Raw genomic sequence first — 13,483 nt, forward strand, 5'->3', positions numbered from 1 at the left:
CCAGTGGGTTCGGGTCAGGGGAGAAGGGGGAGCCAGTAAGAGAAGGGTACAAAGTTGTAGCACTTCTTCTGTATCCAAGCTGAGTCTTTTTGGAGATGCGGACTGGCACTGAGTCCTGCTGCCACACTCAGAGTCTGCCAGCGGCCACATGATTGCACTAGGAGATCACTGCACTCTTCATTTTGGTGTTGACTGTTAAGCCAGCTTCGAAGATGTGACACAGCATGACGTGACCTTCACTTGAAACCACACTAAAGACCATAACCATGGCTGGAAACTTCATTGAGCCGTGTCATCAAGCGTTGAACCGTTTTTTATTTTTAGAGTGCTGGCAATGGTCCTGTTGTCATAACTTGGATCGGTAGAGCACATGAGTTGTACAGCAACATATCTTCAATCTCGCTCGTTGAACATTGTGTCACTTTCAGACATGATAGAAGGCTTCCATCGCTGTTGGGATGTGTACACAACTGGTCAACTAGTAAATGGTCTGCAACAAAAAAAAAGAAAATCGGTTTTCATCAAATGGAAATGGAATCATGTCGTCTTTTCTATGACGACAATTTTATCATTTCCCCCTGTACTTTGTGACTGTACGAAATTTGACAAAGGATAACTTAAAAACTGTGCATCATTTAAAAAAATTTTTTTTACTAAGGTGTTACCATTTATTCCTTTTAGTTTCAGAGGAGATAGAGTTTGAAAATATGGAAACAGATAAACAGACAGACATACAGGCTTTTATATATTAGACTAGTCTGTGTGCCCAGCGTTGCCCGGGTGTTTGGAGGTATGTGTTGAGCAAAAAAAATGTGGTAGTAGGCAGGCAGACTCGCACCCGTGACGCGAAGGCGGAAAAGAAAGTGAAAGAAAATCTGACGTCTTACTGTTACTCTATGATGAAACTGGAAGTTTGGAACGTTAAAATAAGGCAAAATCTATCCAACCGATACGATGACTTGCAAAAATGGCTCGCAAAAAATTGACCCCTCCTTGTAGAAACCTGCCTAGTTGAGGGCGAAGGAATTAATGTTTTTAGCCAATTTTTCAATATTTGACGTTGAGTTTCAAAATGATATCAATCTCATGAAAATCCGTCGCGTCTGTCAAAAGTTTTACATACATACATACATACATACATACATTTAAACAGACATGTGAGATTTATATTATAGATGACATAGGTTTTTATGGTAATCCGAAAAAAATAAAAAAGAAACAAAAAAAAATTATAGCTAACTACAGGGTGGTCCACTTAAAATTCTTTTTTCCAACAAGATGGCGCTACATGCCCCACGTCTCACAGATCACTGACACGAGTTCATAACATGTTTATGAACGAGAGAACAATAAGCAAAGGGTTATGGCCACCACGTTCCCCGGACTTGTCATCATGTGATTTTTATCTTTTGGGGATTTGAAAACGAAAAGTTTATGCAAATAATCCTCACAATCTAGACCAACTAAAGGAGAACATTACCAAGGCTATCATGAGAATCACCAGAGAAGATCTATAGGCAGTATCTGCAAACGTTGTTAAACGTGCCCAGAAATACATAGATGTCAATGGGGAGCACTTCCAGCATCTTTTGTAACACAACAGGTAATTTAAACTATAAAAGAACACCTTTTCTGTTGCATTTTCTGGGCTTCTTTTAAGCGGGCCACCCTGTATTTCATAATTAGAATGACCTATGAAAATTCTACAGAATAAGAAATATATCTAATTAACAAATCTGCTTTGATGAAGCTGATATTTTGCATGACCCAGAAAAATTCTGGATTGTGCAAAAAAATAAAAGTTTTTTTTTCAGAAAACTCGATAGCACGCAGCAAATATGAGTTTATTAACATTTCTATGAAAATAGCGTCCATTATATTTCAAATATAAAACTGATTCAATTAAGATAAATTAATAACTACTAATAAATACTCAAAAGTAATATTGTGGTACATAGTTCAATACAAATAATAAAATCAGATTGTAAGCAACAATCTTGGTAGACAGTATTTTTCTTTTGTTTTGCCCTGTTCTTTTTCAAATGTTTTCTTTCTTTCTTTTTATTTTACGTAATGTTTCATTGACATTTTTCTTCTTGTTTTGGATTAACCTAAGTCCCAGCTCTAAAATTTAGGGTATAGCTTCATTCTATTCTTGCTTGGTCAAGTCCAACATCGGAAATTCCCCACCTAACTAAATCTCATCAAATGTCAGACCCATGGGGGTAGAGAGCCTCATATGATAAAGTGTGTGTATCCCCAGCTTCTGTGCATACGTTTACAAAACGCAAAAAAAAAGGGTCAGATTATTTTTGCAGGTGAGTAGAAAGCAGCAAAGTTCAACACAAGCAAAAAAAAAAAAAAAAGTAAAAAAAAAAAAAGTAAAAAAAAAAAAAAAAGTAAAAAAAAAAAAAAAAGTAAAAAAAAAAAAAAAGTAAAAAAAAAAAAAAAGTAAAAAAAAAAAAAAAAAGTAAAAAAAAAAAAAGTAAAAAAAAAAAAAGTAAAAAAAAGTAAAAAAAAAAAAAAAAAAAAAATGGAGGACACAAAATCCAGAGAATTTAGTCCTATCATATTTTTTTCTTGTTCTCATTCTTTTAGAAAAATCAACAACTCAATGGCACTGCAAGCAAAATGACATCAACAGAAAGAAACGCAAATATTATAAAAGAAAATCTTTCAAAATTCTCAGTTCCAGGAAGACCCATCGGGGCTAAAGTTCACAGGACATCGGAAACTGGCACTCAATGACTTCCTCAGCCGGACGGATTTCTCTTTGAGCCAAGTATAGATATCAGGAGGAATCAACAACCTGTGGATCGACCGTATTACATAAATACGTTAATTTCAGAGTTATTTAAATTCATCAACAAGCATCGAATATGATACAAGATTTTGTTTTTTTTTAGAAAAGAGATTTCAGAGAGATATAAAACGAGGTGCAATGAGCCACCAACTTGTTTCATTGGGTAAGTTCACGTGGGGCATTAATCCATGTATATAGTTCATAGGAAGTATGAGGCATTATGCCTCTTTGAGTAAGTCCTTTAAGGAGTTGAGTTAATGCTTTTCGGGCACTCCCTAATAAAATAAATATTTCAACACAATCCACTGAATAAACGAGCAAACAACTTCGTAAAACTTCACAAGGAAAAGGTTTATTGAAGCAAGGGTAAGATGCCAAAAAGATATATCTAGGATAGAACTCGTCTGCCTTTGCCCGGTAGTTATTCCCAAGTGGGAATCGTCGATACCGGTGTAGGCAGAGAGAGAGAGAGAGAGAGAGAGAGAGAGAGAGAGAGAGAGAGAGAGAGAGAGGAAACAGGTCCGCTCTCTTTGAAGTCTCGCTGGAAAAGGGAAGAGTTTTATTCGTCCGGGCCGGAAGCAGTTATCATTCCTTAAGGGGTAAGGAAGATCCCTGCACTATGCCTCTGATTGGTCAGTATATGCCATATCGCACAGTCAGGAGAGGCACTGACACACAAGAAAAGAGTTCTATTTGTTTCTGCTACAGTCTGGTCTGTAATATAAAATCAATCCAGCAAAGTTATTGGTTCAAAACAAAATTAAAAAAATCCGATGATCTCTAATGTTTGATTGCCCTGGCGAGGAGTTCAGGTCGCAATGAATTCATTCCTTTAATTTAATTCGGATTGAAGTATTGTTCCATGTCTCTCTTCCTCCTCTTTTCGTGTTCTGTAGTCCCAATTGATGGCTCTGTACCATCTAGTTAGGGAATCAACCTCTTCACGATTACATAAGTGGTTGTTCTGTTTAAACTATGACATTAGTCCATGTGGAGTTTTTCTTTTCATCCCTTTCATTCTTGCATGCGAGCGACGTTTTCGTATCTTCCGGCATCCGATGACAGCACGTCAATCAACCAAATAAGAGTCATTGATGGCGTGTTTTAATTCCCTTTTCGTGTATGTGACGAGACTGTCTTGTCTTATGGCAATGCTTTTTTGTTGATCATCGCAGGAACGTCACACGCTACACATCGAAATTACTACGAGTTCCTTTCTCACGCCATTACAACAATAATCATATATTATTATTATGATATTCGAAAACGATGTTATATTAAAGGGAGGTAATTCTCATTTTCTTGTCCAAACTTGTCAGGTTAGCCTTTTTAAAGCCAGATTTCGCGAAGTTGGTGGTTTTTTTTTTAGCAGTTTGGCCTTCAAACTATATTTATGTATTCATTTATTTATTTATTTTTTTTTTTTTACAAAGTGGTCACCACTTATCAAGGCCCGGAAGCCACTCATGGATAAGGGTTATTGTAAGTACAGTACGTTAGTGTGGATATTTTAGAATGTCTACTTAAGGGGGCGGTTCATCAGGAATTTGTTTACGTTGGACTTGAAGACATCCAAGTTGTAGTCAGGAGGGAAGCAGGCAGACGGAACAGAGTTCCACAGGCGTGCAGTTCTAAGAAAGAAGCTTTGTTCATGGAATCTACATTTTGATTTAGGCATAGATAAAGAGTGGGGAAAGTTTTTGACGGTAGATTCAGCTAGACGGGTGTTTTTTGTAAAAGATTGGCGAGAGGGGACCAGAGATTGGAGTTCAGACGAGCACCTGCCATGCAAATAACGAAATAACAAAGTGTAACGTACGGGTTTACTAAAGAAGGAACAAGCAGAATATTTTATAAATATTAAAAGAATTGGAATCGGTAATTGTATTGGAATCAAGGAAAATGTTAATATCGCCCCATCACTTGTATACACCCTTTTGAATCATTATAATTCATTTAAATTTACTGATTTTTTTTTTTTTTTTTTTGTAAACGAGATTGATAGAAGAGAAGAGTAAAAATATACGTTGTATAAACGGAGTTTTTATCATGATTAGAAGATTGCCCCCCTCCTCCCAAGCCTTTTACTCTGCAAGGAGTACTTAGTACATTTTTTTGGATGGATCAATAGTTAAAGGATACATGAATTTCCTTTTCCTTTCTAATCAGTGACATGATTAATTTGGAAAGTCTCACAGAACTCCTTGAAATTCGTGGACGTAAATTGAGTCTCATTGCTACTTACTAATCAATCAACAACTACAAACCATGCAACTAATTCACGGAGAAAATTAATAACTACCCCTTTTGGTGAGTCTTTTCCACCTGAGCACTTCTAGCCAGTTTGTGTAGCTATCCACCACAATTAGGTAATACCGATCCTCTAGTAGCCCTGCGAAATCTATATGAATTCTAGACGAAGGTTGATCTGTTTTGAGCCATGGCTCAACGTGATTTGCAGGTTCCTTTGCCGTCAAAGCACAACCCTTGCATGAGTCGATCATGTTTTTGATATCTTCGTCCATCATCGGCCAATATACCTAACTACGCGTAAGGCTCTTCATTCTGTTTATTCCTGGGTGGCCCATATGAAAATCTTTCATTATCCTTTTTTGTGATACTTTCAGGCTGCCAGCCCTCTCGTTGTATAATAGGACGTCATCACTAATAGAAAAACTGTATTCGCTGGTCTTTATTTGTGATTTTTTTTTGTCGTACCTAATAATTGTTTTTTGTCGTACCTAAAAAATTCGTTTAGATAACAGCAAGAGTTTTTTTCTCCATCTATGAATAGTGCTTTTTTGTCAGGAAAAAAGATTTTGACATGTTTGAAATCATTTTGTTTTGGGCATTTATTGTATAAGATACAGGCCCCTCTTCTGTAAGCGACGATGAAGTTTTGTTTTGGGTTATAGCGAGTGAGGAACGCATTTTTTATTTTATTTTATCGAATGTTTGTGTGTGTGTGTGTGTTTGTGTGTGTGTGTGTTTGTGTGTGTGTGTGTTTGTGTGTGTGTTTGTGTGTGTGTTTGTGTGTGTTTGTGTGTGTGTGTGCGCGCGTGTGTGTGTGTGCGTGTTTGTGTGTGTGTGTTTGTGTGTGTATGCGCGCACGCGCGTGTGTGTGCGCGCGTGTGTGTGTGTGTGTGCGCGCGCGTGTGTGTGTGCGCATGCGCACGCGCGTGTGTGTGTGTGCGCGTGTGTGTGCGTGTGTGCGCGCTCGCGCGTGTGTGTGTGTGTGCGCGTGTGTATAAGAACGTTCCTTACTCATAGGTTCCGAAACGGCTGGCCTATCTTTTGAAAAATTTGCATAAAGGTAATTTATATGTCTGGCAGTGTACTTTGATGTTTTGTATAGAAATTCATCCGATACGTATCGAAAATCGAAAAAAAAAAAAAAAAACCCGATACTAAAAATAGTCTTTCTTATAGATATAAATTAATTTTTATAGGGGAATATTTTACGTTACACCGGCCAAGGGAGATAATTCTCAGCAAATCAAGGGAGATTCAACTCTGGCAATTCATTTCTTCTTAAAAAAAAAAAAAAAAAAAAACAGAACTATAGTCAGCTGGGTTCAGTGGTAGAGTATTCAACTACACATCGTTCAAGCCCGGGTGTATCTCACCATTTTATTTCAATTTCTTCTTATTACCGAGTTAAATTCACAATCATAGAAGAGATGTGATTTAAAATCGCCGCAAATCATTTCTTCGTTCGCATATTTTAAAACTAAACATTAATCAGAAGTGACTTTTCCAGGGCATTCATCATAAAACCTAAATATCAGCTGACGTGATATTGTAAACAAACACAGACGAAATTTGATGAAAGACATTATCATTATTTATTATCATTTTTTTAAATCGCAAAGTTGTTCACCGGGCAAATTATTCCTCGTAACATATAATAATAAATAGAGGATGAATTCTATAAGAATACATCTGCAATTTGCATAAATTAAAATATCATATTTAAGCGTATTGTACGACCAGGCCACGCTGGGCGCCCAGCTAGTGAATAATAAAAAGAAAATCTAAAATGTCATGATAACGCATCAGTTAGTAATGAGAGATAATACCTGGGAGGATTGCATCAATGTCCCCATTCATTCTCAAGAGACAATGGATACCCCTTGTAAGGGTAGCTGCGCATGTAATTACCAACCACGCCTCTTCTGAATCGGCACTGATTGGGTCCAATGGCAAGAAGTGCTAGTCGACTGGAAACAATGTCGAGATAAGCGGAGGACACACGGTACCTGGAATTCCCAAATGGCCACCCATTTTAGTACTGACTAGGCTTAACATTGCTTAACTTTGGTGAATTATGCCATATATAAATAAATTCTCATAAAATAAATATACCGTATTTTTTTTATTTTTATTTATTTATTTTTTTTTGCACAGTGGTCACCACTTATCAAGGCCCGGAAGCCACTCAGGGATAAGGGTTATTGCAAGTACATTACGTTAGTGTGGAGATTTGATGCAGTGTTTACTTAAGGGGGTGGTTCATTAGGAATTTGTTTACGCTGGACTTGAAGACATCCAAGTTGTAGTCAGGTGGGAAGCAGGCAGATGGAACAGAGTTCCATAGGCGTGCAGTTCTAAGAAAGAAGCTTTGTTCATGGAATCTACATTTTGATTTAGGCATAGATAAAGAGTGGGGAAAGTTTTTGACGGTAGATTCAGCTAGACGGGTGTTTTTTGTAAAAGATTGGCGAGAGGGGACCAGAGATTGGAGTTCAGACGAGCAGCTGCCATGGAAATAACGATAAAACAAGGATAGGCTCACAACGTCTCTTCTGTGGGAGAAAGGTTGCAGGGTAGAGAAAAGGGCATCCCCCACTAAGCCATGAAGTCTATTTTGTACTCTGTCAAGGCAGGATAGGCTGTTTTTAGCAGCTCCTGCCCAGATATGGCAGCAGTATTCCATCCTTGGACGTACTTGGCTTTTATATAGATAGAGAACTGCATATGTAGTGAGATATCTTCTGGAGCGGTAGAAGGATCCCACCATCTTTCCAGCGACCTTGGCAACAGACTTGATGTACGTGTTCCATTTCAGATCAGGAGTAAAGGTCAAGCCCAGAAGCTTGTCGAAACATGGGGCCTCTCCCAGACGAGAGCCATCCATCCCAATTGATGCCAGATGGGGATCAGAGCGTTGATGATGTATGGATAGGAGTTTGGTTTTAGATGCATTAAAGGTAACCAGCCACGTCTTCCCCCCTGAACCACGCGCTTGAGATCAGAGGAGAGAGAATTAGAGAGAACTTTGTCATTTACAGCCTTTGATGTGTTGCCGTAGATGGTCGTGTCATCAGCATAGATGTCAACGAATGATTTAAGTATGTGTTTAGGGAGGTCATTGATGTAGATCAGGAAGAGAGTTGGGCCCAGGATTGACCCCTGAGTGACTCCAGCATTAATACTGCAGGCCTCCAATTTTTGTCCATCGACCACTACTCTTATGAGCCTATCGGAGAGAAATGATTTAATGATTGAGAAAACATTTCCAGTTATACCGTAACTGGAAATCTTGTGAAGTAGACCCTTATGCCATACCTTGTCGAAGGCCTTTGATATGTCAAGAGCAATTGCCCTAGAAAGGAAGCCTTTGTCAAGAGATTCACTAATCCTGTGAGCACATCTGCGGTAGATGTTGCAGAGCGGAAACCATATTGTGTGTCACTAAGAAGGTTGTTTCTGCTGAGGTGGTTGACTATTTCTCTATTTAATATGGATACCAGCAACTTACTCATAACACACAGGAGACTTATTGGTCTGTACTGAGAGGGAGGTGACTTATCACCTGAATTCTTAAATACTGGGCAAACTGATGAGGTCTTCCAGGGAGTCGGAAAGCACTTCTCCTTAAGGCAGCGCTTAAATAGTTTCGTAAGTATGGGAGCAAGTTCTGGTTGAAGCTTTTTTAACACTATAATTGGGATGCCGTCAGGGCCAGTTGGTTTACTGGAATCAAGGTTCTTGATTAGCTTGGCGACCTCATGCACGGATATTTGTATGTTACCTAGCGTGTTTTGTGTTATAGGAGGAAATATGGGAAGTTGATGGCCTTCGTTGCATAGGGTAGAATTAGCTGCAAAGTTCTTGGCAAATAGTTTGGCCTTGTCTGACGCTGACGAGATGACCTCTGGTCCATTGATAATGGTTGGGATAGAACGCACACTTCTGTTCAGGATCCTATTTGCTATTTGCCAAAACTAGTGGGAACCAAGCCGCTTGGATTTAACAGACTGGGCATATAGCTCTCTTGCATTTTTTATTACTCTTTTACAGTGGTTGCTGGTAGTCCTGAAAGCAGCTTTAGTCTCAGTGCATCTATTACGTTGGTAGCTATGGAAAAAGTGATTTCTGTGCGCGATAGCAGCAGCACATTCTGGGGAGAACCATGGCTTCGGTTTGATTTTGACAGCGGTTCGTTGGGATTCGGCCTTTTCCGACAGTTTACGTATTTCTGCATCACTAGGAGTATCAGAAGGCGCTATTAAAAACTTGAATAAACATCTGATTATATAAACTCTCTCTGTTTCGAAGCTTATAATCAATATGAAAATGTAATTTCAAACCATAATTTTTTTTCAATAAAATGAGGAAAGACCAAATTTTAAAATAATGAAAGGTTTAATCGAAAAAATACAATTTTTTTTCTTTAAAAAAGATTTCACAAAATTCCACAAATTTTAAATGGTACCTAAATCTATTAAGTATATATAAATGCCAAATAGATGTACTTACCTGTAAAAAAAAACAAAAACTAAGCAATGACTGGTTCAATTCTTCATTTATAAGAATTGTCCATGTTTATATTTTATATTCCATGTATTTTTTTAATAAAAGGATTTTTTAAAGCGAGTGTCGTAAAAAATCGCATTTTCGTAACGCGTTTTGTGCCATAAGCTTAAAATGCTGCTGCTGCTAATTTGCAATTTATAAAATACGGATTCGTCAAGGGATATAATTAATGTCTCTTTTTTATTGCGTGCTGTTAACCAAAATTAGTATTTTTGGTCCTCCGTAGTGAAAAAAAAGCACACATTCACTTATAAGTTTTTCCCGTTAAACAAAAAATCCCGTCGACCGTTTTTTTTTTTTTTTAATTCTCTTAATGAAATACACGAGTTTTTGATTATTATATCTTATTTCTACTTTATCGACTGGATTTTGTTTTTAATATCTCAAAAAAGAAAGCCTTGAATGAAACAGAAAAAAATTGCCGTCAGCGTCGGGTATTTACTTGACGATATAAGCATAACATGAGCTTTCATTTAAAAAAATAAAAAAAATCAACGTGGTTTCAAAAAAAAAAGGTTTTACACTTTGGACTTTACAGGTAAATTTCCAAAAAACATTTCTGTTTTGTTTGTTTTAAATTAGAATATTTTATTTATTGATCTTTTATCTTCAATTTGTGATATATAAACTTTGGTACATAAATTAATTATTTAATTTTTAATAGACATTTCAAAATGGGGGGGGGGTGAATTTAAAAAAAAAAACGTTTGTCTAAAATATCATATTCAGTTTAGTGGAAAGAGCATAAAATTTCACATTGACCTTGAAAATATCGTAAAAATTGAACCAATAGAAAAATTCCGATAGATTTTTAAAGTTTAAAAATTGAAAAAAATTTCACTTATAAAATTGAAATTTTCATACGTAAAAAAAAAAAATGGCTGGTTGAACGCGCACCCACCGGCACTTTGTAAACACTGTTGTTTTTTTTAAATAAAAAATAATATTTATTTTTAAATTATTTTTTAAACCACTTTAATAGCTGATTTTGGAAGTATATTCCATATAGAAAATAAACAATCAACTTTAAAAAGAGAAATTACGAGTTTTTTTTTATATTTTATTCGCAGTTTTCTGTTAGGGGTGTCAAAAATTCCCCCAAAATTCTGATACACCTACATCAGCAAAAATCGGTTTGGCTGGTTCAAAAGCTGCACCAGTACTCAATAATCCTTAGTAGATTTGCCAAATGCTGTTTAGTAATTCAAATATTTAATCTCTTTAGATTAACTCAACAGATTTAGTTTGCATTTTTTTAAAATATATAATAGGTTGGATTATTTGTTTTAATTTGTTTTGTTTTGTTTTGTTTTGTTTTCGTGTTTTGCAAATCTGGCTTAATACTACAACTTTGTATTCCGCAAAACAAAAACAAGTTAAAAAGGTAAGTAACGGTCGAAAAAAAAAAAAAAAAGAAAAAAAAGAAAAAGAAAGAAAAGAAAGAAAGAAAAGGTTCTTATTGAGAATTCGACCTAATTTAAAAGAAAAAAATATAGAAAAAATCTTTATGATGTACAAGGTGGTACGATAAAATTATCTCCATAGAAAAGACGACAGGATTCCATTTCCTTTGATGAAAACCGGTTTTCTTTCTTTTTTTTTTTCTTCTTCTTATGTTGTGTATGAATCCCAAGAGCAGTCGGAGCCTTCTATCATGTCTGAAAGTGACACAATGTTCAACGAGCGAGATCGGAATTGTGCCACTGTACAACTCATGCTTTCTACCGATCCAAGTTATGACAACAGGACCATTGCCAGCACCCTCAAAATGCAAATCCGGATGAGAGCACAGTTCAACGAAATTTCCGGTCACGATTATGATCTTTGGTGTAGTTTCAAATGAGGGCCATATCATGCCACCTCACATCTTCAAAATCGGCTTGAAAGTCAACATGAAAGTGTACCTGGATGTATTGAAGAATGTGGTGATTCCTTGTTGTAATCAAGTGGCCGCTGGCAGACTGAGTGATGCAGCAGGACTCCGTGCCGGCCCTCAAGTCCAAAGAGACCCAGGCTTGGCTTCAGAAAGAGTGCTACGACTTTGTACCATTCTCTCACTGGACCCCTCTTCCCCATAACCTGAACTCGCTGGACTACTTCGATTAGTCATATGTCAAATACATCACCAACTTGACCTACCACAACACCAAAGCCAGCCAGATTATCGCCATCTGCCGAGTTTCTGTCGGCACTTGTGAAAAAGGCATATTCCTAGTTCCGGACCTGTATCAAGGTGATGCCGTAAGCTGAAGGCGGCTACATTGAATAGATGTCAGTTCTATTACATAATCAAGTTTCCTGAATTCATTTTTTTCAATAAAAGTTTTTAAAAAAAAATTATTTTTTTTAGGGCGGCAAATTTATCTTTCTTACCCTGTACATGCTCGTCACGGCACAAAAAAAAGTTATATTTCAAAAATCCCGCCAATTAAGTGATTTTATTTTCATAAAGATCATTTTAAATGATTTAAAGCGATTAACGTGAAATCGTTAGCATAACAAGGCTGATCTTGCAAGTTTAAATTATTGTAGACTTATCTGCGCTTGTTTTTTTTTTCTAAGATGGCGACGAGAGACAATGCCTTTTTACTTACTCATAAAATTTGATTTCCTTAGTTAAAAAAAAAAAAATTGCCTGATCAATTTACGTGATTTTTGGAATATGCGCTTTTTTGCCCCGTGACAGATACGAACATCATAAAGATTTTTCTTTCTTTTCCTTTTTTTTTTTTTAAATTAGGTTGAATTTTAAATAAACCCCCTTAAAATATGAACAAGAATTAAACATCTACGAGTTGTATTTAATAAGTTTCCAGACTTTTTTTCGTATGGGCACTGTTATTGAGACATGAGACTCTAGTACCCTTTGAAGTAATCTCCTCTGGCTGCAATGCACTTGTACCGTTCCAACCACTTCTGGAAGGCCCCATGGAACTCCTCCTCTGTGAGCGTGTCATCACAGCCTCCTACATCTCTTTAATTGTCTCATAACAATAACCTCTAAGGTTTTTAAACAAAAGTCACAGGGAGCAAGGTCTGGATTATAGGGAGGGCGAGGAAATGTCTTGATGCCCATTTTCGTCAAATATTCTGTGACAAGGATGGGGCTTTGGACTGGTGCATTGTCCTGCTGGAAATTCCACTGACCCGATTTGGAGTTCTTCCTCAACTCCCTTAAAACCTCAACATACGAATAACATCTTTATATTATTTTTCTGGTTATATAGAATTATCTTATCTAGACGCCGCTATTCTAAATTCATGGTCGTATGTAACCAGCTGTGGATTGTTTTAAACAGTCTTGAACAGCATTTTAAGTTCAATTTAGACATTAAAATCGATATAAATGATTGCACAATGAAAATAATTAAAGAATCGATTTTATTTATTCGAATTATTTGATTGCTTTTCAAGTAGTCAAGTAAAAATTCTATTTTTATCAAGAAGGCTGCTAGGGGTGCCAAGCACTAGGTGTATCAGAATTTTTGTAGGAATTTTTGACACCCCTAACACGAAACTTCGAATAAAATATAAAAAACTCATAATTTCTCTTTTAAAAGTGGGTTGTTTATTTTCTTTATGGATTATACTTCCAAAATAAAATATTAAAGTTGTTTTAAAAGTAATAGAAATATTTTTTTAAAATTTTTTTAAACAGTAATGAATTTTACGAACTCAATATTTTTCAATTTTTAAACTTTAAAAATCTATTAAAATTTTTCTATTGATTCTATTTTTACGATATTTTCAGGGTCAATGTGAAATTTTACGTTCTTTCCAATAAACCGAATATAATATTTTAGACAAACGTTTTTTTTTTTAATTTACGTCCCCCCCCATTTTCAAGTGTCTATTAAAAAG

Source organism: Euprymna scolopes, chromosome 27 (assembly GCF_053919585.1).
Source record: "Euprymna scolopes isolate OS-2025 chromosome 27, ASM5391958v1, whole genome shotgun sequence".
Taxonomy (NCBI): domain Eukaryota; kingdom Metazoa; phylum Mollusca; class Cephalopoda; order Sepiida; family Sepiolidae; genus Euprymna; species Euprymna scolopes.